The sequence below is a fragment of the Bufo bufo genome, chromosome 1 (assembly GCF_905171765.1).
Source record: "Bufo bufo chromosome 1, aBufBuf1.1, whole genome shotgun sequence".
Taxonomy (NCBI): Eukaryota; Metazoa; Chordata; class Amphibia; order Anura; family Bufonidae; genus Bufo; species Bufo bufo.
Window position 1 is genome coordinate 83,358,673 of NC_053389.1, and position 18,114 is coordinate 83,376,786.

Genomic DNA, 18,114 nt, shown 5'->3' on the forward strand with positions numbered 1-18,114 from the left:
TTATAGGATAGGCAATGCTTCCTGGGACAGAAAATTCTACAAGAGTAGCTCTTCTCCAGGGATAAAGAAAGCTATCCTGTCACAGGTTCAGACGTAGTGTCGCTACCCCCCAGTGAGACAGGTTCAGGGCGTCTATGCGTTAAGGCTACTTTCACACTAGCGTTCGGGGTTCCACTTGTGAGCTCCGTTTGAAGGCTCTCACAAGCGGCCCCGAACGGATCTGTACAGCCCCAATGCATTCTGAGTGGATGCGGATCCGCTCAGAATGCATTAGTCTGGCACCGTTTGGCCTCCGTTCCGCTCAGCAGGCGGACACCCGAACGCAACTTGCAGCGTTTTGGTGTCCGCCTGGCCGTGCGGAGGCAAACGGATCCGTCCAGATTTACAATGCAAGTCAATGGGGACGGATCCGTTTGACGTTGACACAATATGGTGCAATTGCAAACGGATCCGTCCCCCATTGACTTTCAATGTAAAGTCTGGAGTCCCTATTAATATACCATCAGATCGGAGTTTTCTCCAATCCGATGGTATATTTTAACTTGAAGCGTCCCCATCACCATGGGAACGCCTCTGTTAGTGATGGGGACGCTTCAAGTTAGAATATACTAAAAGAACTGTGTACATGACTGCCCCCTGCTGCCAGGAAGCATTAGACCCTCTCCCCCCCCCCCACCTGTATTTAACTCATTGGTGGCCAGTGCGGCCGGCCCCCCCTCCCTCCCCTATATTTAACTATATTTACCTCATTGGTGGCCAGTGCTGAAAAAAACAGTTATGCAGACGGATCCGTTCTGAACGGATACAAGCGTTTGCATTATAGGAGCGGATCCGTTTGTACAGACACCAGACGGATCCGCTCCTAACGCAGGTGTGAAAGTAGCCTTAGCTATCCATTTACAGATGGAGCAGGGGTAACACACAAATTCTTAACGCGACGAGTTAAGAAATTTGAGTTATCTTGAAACAAAAGCCATTGAAAAGCAACTGAAGGTGTTTGCGTAACGCATTTAGTTTAGATAACACGTCTCATAAAGTGTTAACTCTACTACATCTGTATTCGAGGCCCTAAGTATATTGGGACATTCCATTCCATGTTTTTTTTATATTACAGCCACTTCATCACAGTTATGGGAAATTATCCATTTAATATATGTAAGTTGTAGAGATTCTAAGTATGGACTTAGGAGCTGCATTTACATAGAGGCCGTGGATGCCACCGATAATTGGCGCTCATCCTACAAATCTTCTGACATACTGCGCCGTTCTTCACATCATTTTATACATGGCATTAATGCCGGTCTGCAGTTCATTCAGAATTTGACCACGGCAGGAAAAAGGTTATTTTTTTAAAAAAAAATTCTCTTCTGTTCCTTTTTTTCCTAATAAATATTTGACAGAAAAATATGGCTGTGTGTATACACCTGTAAAACTGCAAGGCATTGATGCATTATGCCCCACAGCTGCCTCCATTATCGACTGATGGACCAAAAAGCATATGTGTAATCCTTCTGCCTGGCCAAACACTGTCTGTTTTATGCTGCTTTTAGCTGGCTCCACAGGTAACATTCAGCAGTCTGTATTCTGTACACGGATGTGCACGCCACATACAATTCATCGTTCTCCTGGTCTGTTGGAATGTGTCTACCTGGAAAGAATATGATATGTTTTCTATGTACGTCTCTAACAGTACTGTGCAAAAGTTACAGGCGGGTGTGGGGAAAATGCTGCGAAGTAAAAAAAAAGGAAAGGATGGAGATCGCTGGGTGGGGGTGTGCCAGCAGAGAAAACTGAGTGGAGCAGCTGGGTGCAACAGTAATGCCCTTGTTGCACCAAGAGGGTAATTTGCATAACATAAAAACACTTATTGAGAAACTACAAACCTCATTAGAAACTGGTGACAAGCACAGATTTAGCAAGACAGATGGCGATTGCGGACAAGAATAGGACATGCTCTATATTTTTTGCGGGGCAGCGGATACCGACAGTACACGGTGTGCTGTCCGCATCTTTTGCGACCCATTGAAATGAATGGGTCCGCCTCCAAGGCGCAAAATTGCCGAACAGATGCTGTCTCATTCATACAGTTATGTGAATGAGCCCTAAGTATGCAATGCTGGGAGTTGTAGTTTTACAGCAGCTGGAGTGCTGAAGGTTGCTGCAATAGGTAATGGTCAAAGCTTTATCTACTCCTGACCTCGGCCCAGGCCACAGGGCATGCCTAGTAAACTCACCCATAGAAGCCAATGGGGTCCCCTCCTGTCCAGGGTAGCCGCTGTAAAGCGTGTCTCTAAATGCTCTTAAGAACCGTTCAAGCAAGATGGGCTCCCCCATAATCATGTTCAGGACATAGAATTAAAAAATCTATGATCAGAAAATAAGAACAGATTAGATAATTAAAAAAAAAAAAGGATACGTGCCGCTACATGGATTTAATTAGTCAACACATTCCCTTAATATACTGGACTAACATGACTGGTACCATTAACATAGTGGAATCTGAATGGATCCCATGTTCCTCTGATCCTATCAGGTCAGTGTTGCCATGGTAAATTATAGTAAAATGATGCATTTGGGTGGGGTAGACTTTTAAGATTGAGATGGTCATATTTGGGTAAATTTCAGCTTACCACCTAAATCCGTTAATTGTGTCCTGTTATGCTCAGTGATGACACTCAACATTTTTAATCAAACATGATTTTCTGGTAATCGCTTTGAAACTACAATTTTTTCAGTTCCATGGTGATCTAAGATAATTTGGTTGAGCTTCTGAGGCCACCTAGTGGTGACAAATATACACAAGGCAGGGGAGCCAGGCCGGAGATGCCACCCACCTGCTGCAGAACAGCACCTTCAGGAGGAGTAGAAAATATTATAATAATGACTTATGATGGTGGGTTCACATGGGTTTTTAATGGAGTTTTTTTTTTTGCCAGCTCCAGATGTTAGCTGAAGATCTATGGGAAATACAGGACACACATTTTTTTTTGTTACTGGTGTTTTTGTGATTTTCATTTTTTTTTTCTTTCTGGCAGTTTAGAAATGCAGAATTCTGGAGTTTTTGCCATTGTTGTATCTGCTCCTTTGCCAACCAGAAATTGCACTCTGTACAAACTACTGCTGGATGTACTACAACGCTTACGGTGCATTCACACGACCGTATAAATGGATCCGCATCCGTTCCGCAAATTTTCGGCACGGGTGAGGACCCATTCATTTCAATGGGGGTCGCAAAAGATGCGGACAACACACCGTGTGCTGTCTGCATCTGTTGTTCCATTCCATGTCCCTGCAAAAAAGATAGAGCATGTCCTATTCTTGTCCGCATATTCTCTATATAGCGCTGGCCATGTGCGGACCGCAAAACACGGTTGTGTGAATGCACCCTTATTTTTCACATGGTGAAAGAGCCTTTTATATTTCTGGCCTTATTCCTTTTAACCACCTTTGCACAGCACCTATCCCCAGGCAGCCATGGTCTGAGGGAGTACACCGTGACACACCATCTGATTAGGGCCACTACCACTCCCATCCTCTGCAGCGGCTCCTCAGGACCTCGGTATACCACGGATTTCACCCTTTGTAAAGCACAGGTCAAAATCTGCAGCAAAATGTGGACGTGGCTTTTTCTGCCACCAATTACGTCCCCCATGGAAGACATGACAAGTATAGCTTGGACTAGACCTTCTGCGTATATGAGGCACTCTCCACCCGCAGATGTTTCTGTTTTCCTCCCATAGGATGTATTCACTGAAAATCGCTTTCATTCATGTGCACAGGGCTTGCAGAAATCCATCTGCTTGCCGCCAAAACATCCACATTCAGATGTCACAAGATCTGCCGCTGCAGACACCTATCGCACATTCCTATTTAATGTGTTTTTCATTGCCACCCTATGACGAAAATGTACATCGTGGGTGAAATCTGCTGCCACATCACAACATACATTTTTACCATGGAGATCCCATGCTTTTGGTTACTTAAAGGGGTATTCCAGTTTGCATCAACATAACTAAGTAATAATTTAAGAAGGTAGCAGAAGTTTTGTACCTTTATTGCTTCTATCTCCCATTCTGGACTGGTCCTTGCAGCTCTTTCTTATTTCCTGTGATGTCCTGTCCATGGGTGGGGCAGTTATAGGGGAGTGTCTATATAACTAGTGGGGTAGGAGGAGCTATAAACTAGCTGAGTGATAGGGGAGTGTCTATATAACTAGTGGGGTAGGAGGAGCTATAAACTAGCTGAGTGATAGGGGAGTGTCTATATAAAACTAACTGGGTGGGAGGAGCTATAAACTAGCTGAGTGATAGGGGAGTGTCTATATAATTAGTGGGGTAGGAGGAGCTATAAACTAGCTGAGTGATCGGAAAGTGTCTATATAACTAGTGGGGTAAGAGGAGCTATAAACTAGCTGGGCGTTGTTAGGGGAAGTGTCTATGTAAATAGCTAGGTGGGAGGAGCTATAAACTAGTTAGGGCCAGTGATAGGGGAGTGTACCTGAGAATTGTTAGGGGCGGTGCTGGAGCTGTGACGGAGAAGTGCATCATGGGTTTGGATGGATATAGCAACAGGAACATACAGGATTGTAACAAACCAGAGAGATTGGGTTTACATGGTTATTAGGAGTCAGGAGAGTCCAAATTAAAAAAGTATGTGGAAGATGTACAGGAGGTAAGTAAGTACATGAGTATACCTGTTAAAAACCACAGTAATCCTGGAAAACCCCTTTAATATAAAGATATTATTATATTCAATTTTTTCACATTTCCGACCATTTTAGTAGCAGAATTGTACCTAGAGCTCAGTAAAAGCAAAAAAAAAATGTAACTTTTTTTTTTTTACCTGGAGTTCCGCATTAAGTGATCTCAGTTTTTTCACCATTTATGACAAACTACAGAACCCCTTTAATTTCATACTTCGTGACCCTAACATCGTAAGGCAGCGCCTCCAACCACCGCAGTCATAAAGAGCCTTTTAATATCCGTTCACACGAGTAGTGACTCAGTCCCGGCTTCTTCTACTTATAGCAAGTCACAGCCAGAAGGAATTAACCAATCCTGCCAGTCAGAAGAAGACGTGTTTAATGGGAATGTTTATGTCCCTGCGCGGAGTTAAATCACTCGTGACAGCAGTATATTATAAAAATAATAATAGCTTTTTAGTTATCAAGCACCTTATGAGTAAAGAACCCCCAGGGAATAAAAGAAACCAAATTCAGCTATAAAAAAAGCAAAATGTGCTATTAAAGCCCAGCCTGTTAACGTATGCAAATTGAAACAATGCTCGGAGATTTATTTTGCTGTTATTTGAAATGAAATTGTGTGTATGTGCGAGGAGGCGACGTCTGCTGGAATCACGTTCCTAGGTTACTAAACAACTTGCCGCTAATACAGTCCCAATTCTTTTTCTCCATTCTTTCCAGTAATACAATTCAGCAGATAGGAAGATGAGGTAGTAGTCCTAGTCTAGCTTGTGTATGGCTACCAGCCCCATCATGCCCTGTAATATCCTTTTACTCAGCCCTGGGGTCTATGCACACACAGAAGCCAGGCGCACAGACCTCAGTGTGGAAATCAGTGTTTTTTATATATATATTTTTTATATAGTATAACTTAAAGTGGTTGTCTCATGAATAATACTCTACAGGTCTCTAACCAACACCTGGATCTGAATGCTTTTGTAATTGCAAGTAATAAAAAATTTTGCATAGCCACTGAGTTATTCAATAAAATGTATCTGTATAGCGCCACCTGCTGTTTGTTTTCTTTCTTATTTCTTTGTCTGACTCACTGAGATGGCCGCACATGCTCAGTTTCATCCTTCAACTGCCCCATGAGCTGTGATAGGGAGAGCATGGACACGCCCCCTGAGCTGTGATAGGGAGAGCTGAGACACGCCCCCTGAGCTGCAGCAGAAAAGACACTCCCCTTGAGCTGCCAGCTTGATATAAATCTAGCAGAGCAATGAATGTGGAGATCTCTGGATCCGTGTGATGTACAGGGCTGGTTCTAGCTTTGTTAGGCTACTTTCACACTGGCGTTTCTGGGTCCCCTTGTGAGATCCGTTTCAGGGCTCTCAGAAGCGGTCCAAAACGGATCAGTTCAGCCCCAATGCATTCTGAATGGATAACGATCCGTTCAGAATGCATCAGTTTGGCTGCGTTTGGTCTCCGTTGCGTTTTTTTAGGCGGTCACTAAAGCGCAGCTTGCAGCGTTTTGGTGACCGTCTGACTATGCGGAGCCAAACGGATCCGTCTAGACTTACAATGTAAGTCAGCAGGGACGGATCCGTTTTTCACTGACACAATATGGTTCAATTGAAAACGGATCCGTCCCCCATTGACTTTCAATGTAAGTCAAAACGGATCCGTTTTGACTTAGACTTTTTTTTTTATGAATAATGCAAACGGATCCGTTCTGAATGGATACAAGCATTTGCATTATTGGTGCGGATCCGTCTGTGCAGATACAAGACGGATCCGCACAAAATGCAAGTGTGAAAGTAGCCTTAGGCCTCCTGCACACGACCGTATGGCTTTTTCTGTGTTTTGCGGTCCATTTTTTCATGGATCCGTTGTTCAGTTTTTTTGTTTCCGTTGTGTTTCCGTTACTGTTCCGTTTTTCCATATGGCATATACAGTAATTACATAGAAAAAATTGGGCTGGGCATAAAATTTTCAATAGATGGTTCCGCAAAAACAGAACGGATACGGAAGACATATGGATGCATGTACCCATTGACTTGAATGGAGCCACGTAACGTGATTTGCGGGCAATAATAGGACATGTTCTATCTTTCAACGGAATGGAAATATGGAAACGGAATGCATACGGAGTACATTCCGTTTTTTTTTTGAGGAACCATCGAAATGAAAGGTTCCATATACGGACTGCAAAAAACGGCCTATAAACGGAATTAAAAAACGATTGTGTGAAAGAGACCTTAGAAAGAGATTGTCATTTACTATATGATGTCTGATTTTCATTTTTCACATTATTTACAGGATAGCCGCTTTAAGAAATGGCAGTTAACAGGAACAGTGGAGGGAAGGTCTAGAAGGCCAAGAAAAACATAATAGACAGCAGCTCATAGGATAGATAGAAATGAAAATCATGTCCTATATGATGTCTGATGTTAATTTTTTGACATTAGTCATGGGATAAACCCTTTAATATTACCATATTACAGTTTAATGAAACACATGTGGCAGTGTGCAGGGCTTAAAGGGCTATAATACTGGATCTGCTTCGAATTTGCCCACACAGTGGTATTCTCATCTAAGGGCTCATTCAGATTTTTACATCTGCATGACAATCTAACAAAGCTAGAACCAGCCCTGTACCTCACATGGATCCAGAGATCTCTTCATTTATTGATCCAATTGCTCTTCTAGATTCTATTTAAACTGGCAGCTCAGGGGGTGTGCGCTTTCTGCTGATGCTCTCTCCCTATCACAGCTCAGGGGGTGTGCGCTTTCTGCTGATGCTCTCTCCCTATCACAGCTCAGGGGGTGTGCGCCTTCTGCTGATGCTCTCTCCCTATCACAGCTCAGTGGGTGTGCGCTTTCTGCTGATGCTCTCTCCCTATCACAGCTCAGGGGGTGTGCGCTTTCTGCTGATGCTCTCTCCCTATCACAGCTCAGGGGGTCTGTGCTTTCTGCTGATGCGCTCTATCACAGCTCAGGGGGTGTGCGCTTTCTGCTGATGCTCTCTCCCTATCTCAGCTCAGGGGGTGTGCGCGTTCTGCTGATGCTCTCTATCACAGCTCAGGGGGTGTGCGCTTTCTGCTGATGCTCTCTCCCTATCACAGCTCAGGGGGTGTGCGCTTTCTGCTGATGCTCTCTCCCTATCACAGCTCAGGGGGTGTGCGCTTTCTGCTGATGCTCTCTCCCTATCACAGCTCAGGGGGTGTGCGCTTTCTGCTGATGCTCTCTCCCTATCACAGCTCAGGGGGTGTGCGCTTTCTGCTGATGCTCTCTCCCTATCACAGCTCAGGGGGTGTGCGCGTTCTGCTCATGCTCTCTCCCTATCACAGCTCAGGGGGTGTGTGCTTTCTGCTGATGCTCTCTCCCTATTACAGCTCAGGGGGTGTGCGCTTTCTGCTGATGCTCCCTCCCTATCACAGCTCATGGGGTGTGCGCTTTCTGCTGATGCTCTCTCCCTATCACAGCTCAGGGGGTGTGCGCTTTCTGCTGATGCTCTCTCCCTATCACAGCTCAGGGGGTGTGCGCTTTCTGCTGATGCTCTCTCCCTATCACAGCTCAGTGGGTGTGCGCCTTCTGCTGATGCTCTCTCCCTATCACAGCTCAGGGGGTCTGTGCTTTCTGCTGATGCTCTCTATCACAGCTCAGGGGGTGTGCGCTTTCTGCTGATGCTCTCTCCCTATCACAGCTCAGGGGGTGTGCGCGTTCTGCTGATGCTCTCTATCACAGCTCAGGGGGTGTGCGCTTTCTGCTGATGCTCTCTCCCTATCACAGCTCAGGGGGTGTGCGCGTTCTGCTCATGCTCTCTCCCTATCACAGCTCAGGGGGTGTGTGCTTTCTGCTGATGCTCTCTCCCTATCACAGCTCAGGGGGTGTGCGCTTTCTGCTGATGCTCCCTCCCTATCACAGCTCAGGGGGTGTGCGCTTTCTGCTGATGCTCTCTCCCTATCACAGCTCAGGGGGTGTGCGCGTTTTGCTGATGCTCTCTCCCTATCACAGCTCAGGGGGTGTGCGCGTTCTGCTGATGCTCTCTCCCTATCACAGCTCAGGGGGTGTGCACGTTCTGCTGATGCTCTCTCCCTATCACAGCTCAGGGGGTGTGCGCGTTCTGCTGATGCTCTCTATCACAGCTCAGGGGGTGTGCGCGTTCTGCTGATGCTCTCTCCCTATCACAGCTCAGGGGGTGTGCGCTTTCTGCTGATGCTCTCTCCCTATCACAGCTCAGGGGGTGTGCTCGTTCTGCTGATGCTCTCTCCCTATCACAGCTCAGGGGGTGTGCGCGTTCTGCTGATGCTCTCTATCACAGCTCAGGGGGTGTGCGCTTTCTGCTGATGCTCTCTCCCTATCACAGCTCAGGGGGTGTGCGCGTTCTGCTCATGCTCTCTCCCTATCACAGCTCAGGGGGTGTGTGCTTTCTGCTGATGCTCTCTCCCTATTACAGCTCAGGGGGTGTGCGCTTTCTGCTGATGCTCCCTCCCTATCACAGCTCAGGGGGTGTGCGCTTTCTGCTGATGCTCTCTCCCTATCACAGCTCAGGGGGTGTGCGCGTTCTGCTGATGCTCTCTCCCTATCACAGCTCAGGGGGTGTGCGCGTTCTGCTGATGCTCTCTCCCTATCACAGCTCAGGGGGTGTGTGCTTTCTGCTGATGCTCCCTCCCTATCACAGCTCAGGGGGTGTGCGCTTTCTGCTGATGCTCTCTCCCTATCACAGCTCAGGGGGTGTGCGCGTTCTGCTGATGCTCTCTCCCTATCACAGCTCAGGGGGTGTGCGCGTTCTGCTGATGCTCTCTCTCTATCACAGCTCAGGGGGTGTGCGCGTTCTGCTGATGCTCCCTCCCTATCACAGCTCAGGGGGTGTGCGCTTTCTGCTGATGCTCTCTCCCTATCACAGCTAAAGCCTCTTGCAGACGTCCGTGGAACACGGACCGTGAGATACCGGCCTGGATTCCTGCTGACCACAGGAGCACACGCAATCATTGGTTGCTATGACGCTGTGCACTTCGTGCCGCCGCTGCTGTACAGTAATATACTCGTATAGATAATATGAGTGTATTACTGTACAGCAGCGAGCGCACGGCGTCATAGCAACCAATGACGCCGTGCGCTCCTGTGGTCAGCTGGAATCTAGGCCGGTATCTCACGGTCCGTGTTCCACGGACGTGTGCATGAGGCTTAAGGGTGTGTGTCCTTTCTGCTGCAGCACTCTCCCTGTAACTGTCACAGCTTCTAACAGTAGAAACTGTGATGTATGGGCTGATGGCAGTTGAAGGATGGAATTGAGCATGTGCGACCACCTCAGGAATGTTATTGAGGTAGACGGAGAGGTAAGGAAAATAAAAGACAACAGGTGGCGCTATACAGGTGTTGAATAACTCAGTGGCTGAATACAAAAGTATTCAGATTCAGGTGCTAGTTTAAAAAAAAAAGTTGAATATTTGTTGTGGCACAAGGATCCCCTTTAATACTGCCGCCCCCCAGTGGGCAGAGTTTGGGGGCCCAATTCATATTCTTGCTATGGAGCCCAGTGATTTCTATGTACGCCCCTGGAAGGAAACATCAGCCTTGTGGCCAGACATTGGCTGAAGCCGCAAATGGGACTCCGTCCATTCCAGAGGTTTACATGTGAGATGGCCAACCTGCGGCTCTCCAGCTGTTGCAAAATTAGAACTCCCAGCATGCCTAGACTGCTTACAGCTATCAGCCTATAGCAGGGCATGGTGTGAATTGTAGTTTTGCAACAGCTGGAGAGCCGCAGGTTGGCCAGCCCAGGGAGCCGGAACCGAGTGGCAGGTGGTGGGTCAGTATGCAGTGTACGGATAGACGGGAGATAGAAGGAATCCTAGACAACCCCTTTAAAACAGTTGTCCGGTCAATATCTACAGCAGTATACACTGTACATGCTGACATTTTTTCTCAGACTCTCAGACTTAGGCCTCATGCACACTACCGTTGTCCATAGCCGTTTTCCATTTTTTTTTCGCGGACCCATTGACTTTCAATGGGTCCGTGGAAAAATCGGAAAATGCACCGTTTTGCAGCCGCATCCGTGATCCGTGTTTCCTGTCCGTCAAAAAAATAAGACCTGTCCTATTTTTTTGACGGACAACGGTTCACGGACCCATTCAAGTCAATGGGTCCGTGAAAGAACACGGATGCACACAAGATTGGCATCCGCGTCCGTGATCCGTGGCCGTAGGTTACTTTCATACAGACGGATCCGAAGATCCGTCTGCATAAAAGCTTTTTCAGAGATGAGTTTTCACTTCGTGGAAACTCAAATCCGACAGTATATTCTAACACAGAGGCGTTCCCATAGTGATGGGGACGCTTCTAGTTAGAATATACTACGAACTGTGTACATGACTGCCCCCTGCTGCCTGGCAGCACCCGATCTCTTACAGGGGGCTGTGATCCGCACAATTAACCCCTCAGGTGCTGCACCCGAAGGGGTTAATTGTGCATATCATAGCCCCCTATAAGAGATCCGGGGCTGCCAGGCAGCAGGGGGCAGACCCCCCTCCCTCCCCAGTTTTAATTTCATTGGTGGCCAGTGCGGCCCAATGATCGGGGGGGAAAGGGGGGGGGGAGGCCGCACACTGGCCACCAATGATATTAATACAATAGAGGGGGGGGCGCACACTGCCCACCAATGAAATTAAAACTAGGGAGGGAGGGGGGGGGGGTCTGCCCCCTGCTGCCTGGCAGCCCCTGATCTCTTATAGGGGGCTATGATATGCACAATTAACGCCTCTGTGTAAGAATATACTGTCGGATCTGAGTTTCACGATCGAACTCAAATCCGATGGTATATTCTAACATAGAGGCGTTCCCATGGTGATGGGGGCGCTTCAAGTTAAAATATACCATCGGCTTGGAGAAAACTCTGATCCTATGGTATATTAACTCCTGACTTTACATTGAAAGTCAATAGGGGACGGATCCGTTTGAAATTGCACCATATTGTGTCAACGTCAAACGGATCTGTTCCCATTGACTTGCATTGTAATTCAGGACGGATCCGTTTGGCTCCGCACGGCCAGGCGGACACCAAAACGACAGTTTTTTCATGTCCGTGGATCCTCCAAAAATCAAGGAAGACCCACGGACGAAAAAACGGTCACAGATCAACGGAACCCCGTTTTGCAGACCGTGAAAAAATACGGTCGTGTGCATGAGGCCTTACCTGTAGTCAGGAGAAAATAGTGAAGTACTGGAGAGCCAATAAATCATTAAAGGGGTATTCCCATCTTCAGTTTTCATACTTACCTTCGTCCAGCGCAACGTTCACTTCCTGGATTCGGCGGTGCTTGATTGATGTTTTCTCCCGGCCAGGCCGCGCTTGCGCAGAAGACTGAAGTTTTTCTCCCGGCCGAGCCGCGCAATGTCCTGAACGCGCACGCGCCATGGTGACTTATTCCTGGCCTGTATAGTACAGGCTCTATACTATACTGGCCAGGAAGAAGTCATCATGGCGCGTGCGTGTTCAGGACATTGCCCGGACAAGAGAGAATCTTCAGTCTTCTGCACAAGCGCGGCCCGGCGGGATTTGACAGGAGAGGTGGCCGTAACCAGGGGAGACGAAAGACAACAATCAGGTAAGAGGGGACTTATTTTCTCAAAAAGGGTGGGAATTGGGTAATAAAATGTATTTAGAAAAATGATCACTGTCAAATCATTAAGATATTTAACAGTGATCATTGTGATGGAAATACACCTTTAAAGGTAATCTCTGACCGCGCACCTGCCTATCAGTCAAGATGAACTTATAGATGTGAGTAAAACACTGAGTAAAACGCTCTTTTGCATATCCCAATTATTTCCCTCATTCCAGAGAAATTCTTGTTTTTCTGATACGCAAATTAACTGCTCGGTGCAACAAGGGCGTCACTTTTGCACCAAAAGCCACGTTTGTTATTATTTCCATCCCTCACCCTTGAGTGACAAGGATAACTAAATACAGCACCCCTTTGAAAATCCAGAAAGGGAAATGGGTGCAAATGGGAGCGTTCTGTTCTTTTAATCCATATAATGGCACTCCAAGTACATGCCACATTTCGCTTACGCCTTAGCCTTCTTCAGTGATACCCAAACCTTTATACCCACGTGGACTGATGTCACAATCATGACACCGGAAGTACATCAGGGTACACTAGGTGAGTATCAATAAATAGGGTTGAGCGAACCGGGTTCGGATACTTTTAAAAACGTTGGTAATAACATGGGCTCCATCCTACTGTAAAATGTATGGTCTCCGCGGTGGTCTTTCCGAAGTTTCAGCAGAAATTGCAAGACTAACTTCGTCTCGCCTCTATCACGTGTCACGTTGTTTATTCGCATCAATTACTGTACTAAATTATTATCTCGGACTCAACTTCGTGCCTCACTAACGAAGCCGAGAAACGCTCGTTCACTGGGTGATCCTGCCGTTCGTGCAGATACCCAAAATATCGTTTCTGGGCAGCAGATCGCAGTATAGACAGGGCGATTGATTTAATGTGCTGCACAAAAAGTCATTTCACCAGATAAATGAGCGCTCTGCTGGTTCATCGGGTGATCGGCGGCACATTTACAAGTGCAGATTATCGGGAACGAGTGTTCATTGGCGATATTCTGCCCAACAGTTGTGCTGTGTAAATCCGCCATAACCATCAACCTCTATGAAGTGATCTAATGATACAGATTCCAGGACAACTGTCTAGTATGGCCTCCACCGTAATAATCATTGCTTGTTATTAGGCCTCATTTCATTTCCAAAGTATCCGTATCAGTATTTTATGTATCTAACCAAAAATCGCTTATACTTTTTTCCTATGGACAATATAAACTGACAAGGAATCAGGCCGCACATCAATTCTTCTGTTTCACAGAACAGAATATCCGAGACAGAAAACGAAATGCATTTTATGTCCGAATGACTGATTTATCAAGAACTGCTCCATAAGTCCATCATAAAGAAAGTTTCTGGTAGACTGGTCTCTAATGCATCATCTATAGAAACTGATAGAATGCTGCCATCTGGTGGCCAAAGTGTGAAAAGCAGGTCACTGGTATTATTGTCCATTACTGTTTTTAAAGAATTGTCTGATTTATTTTTTCATTATTTTAGTTTCTCATAAGTCAGAAAATTATTTCTCTACATATATATAAGATGAACTAAAGATGTGAGTACAGACTTTATACATTTATACAGGGAGTCCCTATGGATCTGTTTTATGAACACGCTGTATGGTGGCACTACATTTACACTATATTTTATGCCAGTTTCAGGTTGTGGAAGGCCATGCCCATCCCACTAAGCCCCATCTACTCTATCCAAAAATGATATAAAATGTTAAAAAAAACGTTTTGCAGAGAATACTACTCGTGTAAAAATGTGCAGATCTTGAGGAAAATACTTTCTTGAGGTAGAGATTAATACCTCTATAATACGGCACGTGGTGTTGCATGCCACCTATTTCTCATCAGTTTAAATAAAAATCTGTGAGAAAACTCACGTGTGATGTCAAATCATGCATGTTTGGGTACCCCTGGTCAAAATTACTGTTATTGTGAACAGTCAAGCAAGTTGAAGATGAAATGGTCTCCAAAAGTCATAAAGTTATAGATGACACTATCCCTTTGTATTTTAAGCAAAAAACAATTTTTTATTTTCATCTTTTACATTTTCAAAACAAAAAAGGAAAAGGGTTTGAAGCAAAACTTTGGGCACCCTGCATGGTTAGTACCAAGTAGCACCCCCTATGATAAGTATCAGCTTGTAAGCGATTTTTGTAGTCTTTCAATTCTTGTTTGATGGATTTTCCTCCATTCTTCCTTGCGAAAATCTTCTAGTTCTGTGAGATTCTTGGGCTGTCTTGCATACACTGCTCTTTTGAGGTTCAGATCAGGGGACTGTACCTAGGGCCCACCAGTAAAATTTATTTTGGGGGCGACCATATGGATACATTTAAATATAATAAATAATCTAACAAGTTTTTGATATAAACATCGGCTGATTGAGGTCCTGTACATTGAATATATGTATGTAGTGCAGTGAGTCTACTGTGTCATGTGCCACTTGTGCAGGGGGTGGGAGTCTAGGGGCCCACTTTGCTCAGGGACCCACCGGGGGATTCCCCTGTACCCCTGTGGGCCAGTCCGAGCCTGGTGAGGGCCATGATAAAACCTTCAGTTTGCCCTTTTTGAGGGAGTCTATTGTGGATCTTGAGGTGTGTTTAGGATCATTGTCCATTTGTAGAAGTCATCCTCTTTTCAACTTCAGCTTTTTTACAGTTGGCAGGGCCGATCCCACACGGGGTGCAGTGGGTGCCCCGCACCCCAGCGCTGTCACCCGAAAGGCGCCGAGCGCAGGGCCGGACTGGCCTGCCGGGATAGCGGGAAATTTCCCGGTGGGCCGGCAAGCCTGAGTGCCGCAAGGCCGCGGCCCTGGTGACAAGTGGGGGCGGCCGCGGCCGGCGGCAGGGCAGAGCAGGAGATGAGCGCTTCCATTGCGGAAGCGCTCATCTCCATAGTCATCTGTATTGCCGTCCTCAGGACGGCAATACAGATGCCTGTGCTGCGGCAGAGGAGGGAGAGGTGTGTCCCCTCCTGTTCCTCTGATAGGCTGCCGGCTTAGTGCTGGCAGCCTATCAGAGGCCGGTGCAGGCGGCGCGATGACGTCATCGCGTCGCCTGAGCCGTATAGCGAGGGACACAGACGGAAGAGGCGGCCTGCATCGCATCGCATTGCTGGAGGTAAGTATAAGTGTATTATTTTTTTATATTTTTTTATATAGGTACAATACTGGGCTGGCACATGATAAGGGGGGCTACTGGGCTGGCACATGATAAGGGGGGACTACTGGGCTGGCACATGATAAGGGGGGACTACTGGGCTGGCACATGATAAGGGGGGACTACTGGGCTGGCACATGATAAGGGGGGACTACTGGGCTGGCACATGATAAGGGGGGCTACTGGCACATGATATAGGGGGCTACTGGCACATGATATGGGGGCACTCTGGCTACTGGCACATGATATGGGGGCACTCTGGCTACTGGCACATGATAATGGGGGGGATCTGGCTACTGGCACATGATATGGGGGGGGGGCTCTGGCTACTGGCACATGATAAGGGGGGGGCTCTGGCTACTGGCACATGATATGGGGGCACTCTGGCTACTGGCACATGATAATGGGGGGGATCTGGCTACTGGCACATGATATGGGGGGGGGCTCTGGCTACTTGCACATGATAAGGGGGGGGCTCTGGCTACTGGCACATGATATGGGGGGCTACTGGCACATGATAAGGGGGGCTACTGGCACATGATAAGGGGGCTACTGGCACATGATAAGGGGGTCTACTGGCACATGATAAGGGGGGCTACTGGCACATAAGGGGGGCTACTGGCACATGATATGGGGGGCTCTGGCTACTGGCACATGATATGGGGGGGCTCTGGCTACTGGCACATGACATTTATTTTGACTTGTCAAAGCCGTTGACTAAGTTATTGTCAAAGCAAATTGGTGGGGCTGAAGTTGGGGGCTGAAGTTGTTGCCATAGAAACATTGTAAAGGGGAGGAGTTAGTAAGATAACCACGCCCATGTGGGGGCGCCAGAAATATTTCTGCACCCAGGCGCCTGTGACCCTAGGATCGGCCCTGACAGTTGGTGTTATGTTTGCTTCTGAAATTTGCTGGAATTTCATTGAATTTATTCTTCCCTCTACCCGTGAAATGTTCCCCATGCCATTGGCTGAAACAAAACCCCAAAGCATGATTGATCCACCCCTATGCTTAATGGTTGGAGAGGTGTTCTTTTTATGAAATTCTGTGCCCTTTTTTCTCCAAGTTTGTTGTGGCCTCAGAGTTCTACTTTAAAGGGCTTCTGTCACCCCACTAAACTCTTCTTTTTTTTTGTATGTGTACTTATAATCCCTATCTTGCCATATTGCCATACATTATGTTATTAATCATTTTCGTTCAGTAGATTTAGCAAAAAACGTACTTTTATGATATGCTAATTACCTTTCTACCAGCAAGTAGGGCGTCTACTTGCTGGTAGCAGCCGCAGAAAACCACCCCCTCCTTCTGTTGATTGACAGGGCCAGCCGCGATCTCCTCCTCCGGCCAGCCCTGTCAGCATTTCAAAAATCGTGCGCCTGCGCCGATGACGTCTTCTCTTTCGGTGATGTCATCGGCGCAGGCGCACTGAGGGAGTGCTGAGGAGGTGAGCCTCCTTATCTCAGAGCGCCTGCGCCGAATCAACACAGGCGCGCGATTTTTGAAATGCTGACAGGGCTGGCCGGGGGAGGAGATCCCGGCTGGCCCTGTCAATCAACAGAAGGAGGGGGCGGTTTTCTGCGGCTGCTACCAGCAAGTAGACGCCCTACTTGCTGGTAGACAGGTAATTAGCATATCATAAAAGTACGTTTTTTGCTAAATCTACTGAACGAAAATTATTAATAACATAATGTATGGCAATATGGCAGGATAGGGATTATAAGTACAAAAAAAAAAAATGAGTTTAGTGGGGTGACAGAAGCCCTTTAACCGCCTCCGGACCACCTAACGCAGGATCGCGTTCCGGAGGCGGCAGCCCTGCGCACAGTCACGCATATATGCGTCATCTCGCGAGACGCGAGATTTCCTGTAAACGCACGCACACAGGAGCGCACGTTCACAGGATCGGAAGGTAAGCGAGTGGATCTACAGCCTGCCAGCGGCGATCGTTCGCTGGCAGGCTGGAGATGCGATTTTTTTAACCCCTAACAGGTATATTAGACGCTGTTTTGATAACAGCGTCTAATATACCTGCTACCTGGTCCTCTGGTGGTCCCTTTTGTTTGGATCGACCACCAGAGGACACAGGCAGCTCAGTAATATGTAGCACCAAACACCACTACACTACACCCCCCCCTGTCACTTATTAACCTCTTATTAACCCCTGATCACCCCATATAGACTCCCTGATCACCCCCCTGTCATTGATCACCCCCTGTCATTGATCACCCCCTTGTAAGGCTCCATTCAGACGTCCGTATGATTTTAGATTTTTACGGATCCACGGATCGGATCCGCAAAACACATACGGACATCTGAATGGAGCCTTACAGGGGGGTGATCAATGACAGGGGGGTGATCACCCCATATAGACTCCCTAATCACCCCCCTGTCATTGATCACCCCCCTGTCATTGATCACCCCCCGTAAGGCTCCATTCAGACGTCCGTATGTTTTTTACGGATCCACGGATACATGGATCGGATCCGCAAAACACATACGGACATCTGAATGGAGCCTTATAGGGGGGTGATCAATGACAGGGGGGTGATCACCCCATATAGACTCCCTGATCACCCCCCTGTCATTGATCACCCCCCTGTAAGGCTGCATTCAGATGTCCGTATTTTTTTTACGGATCCG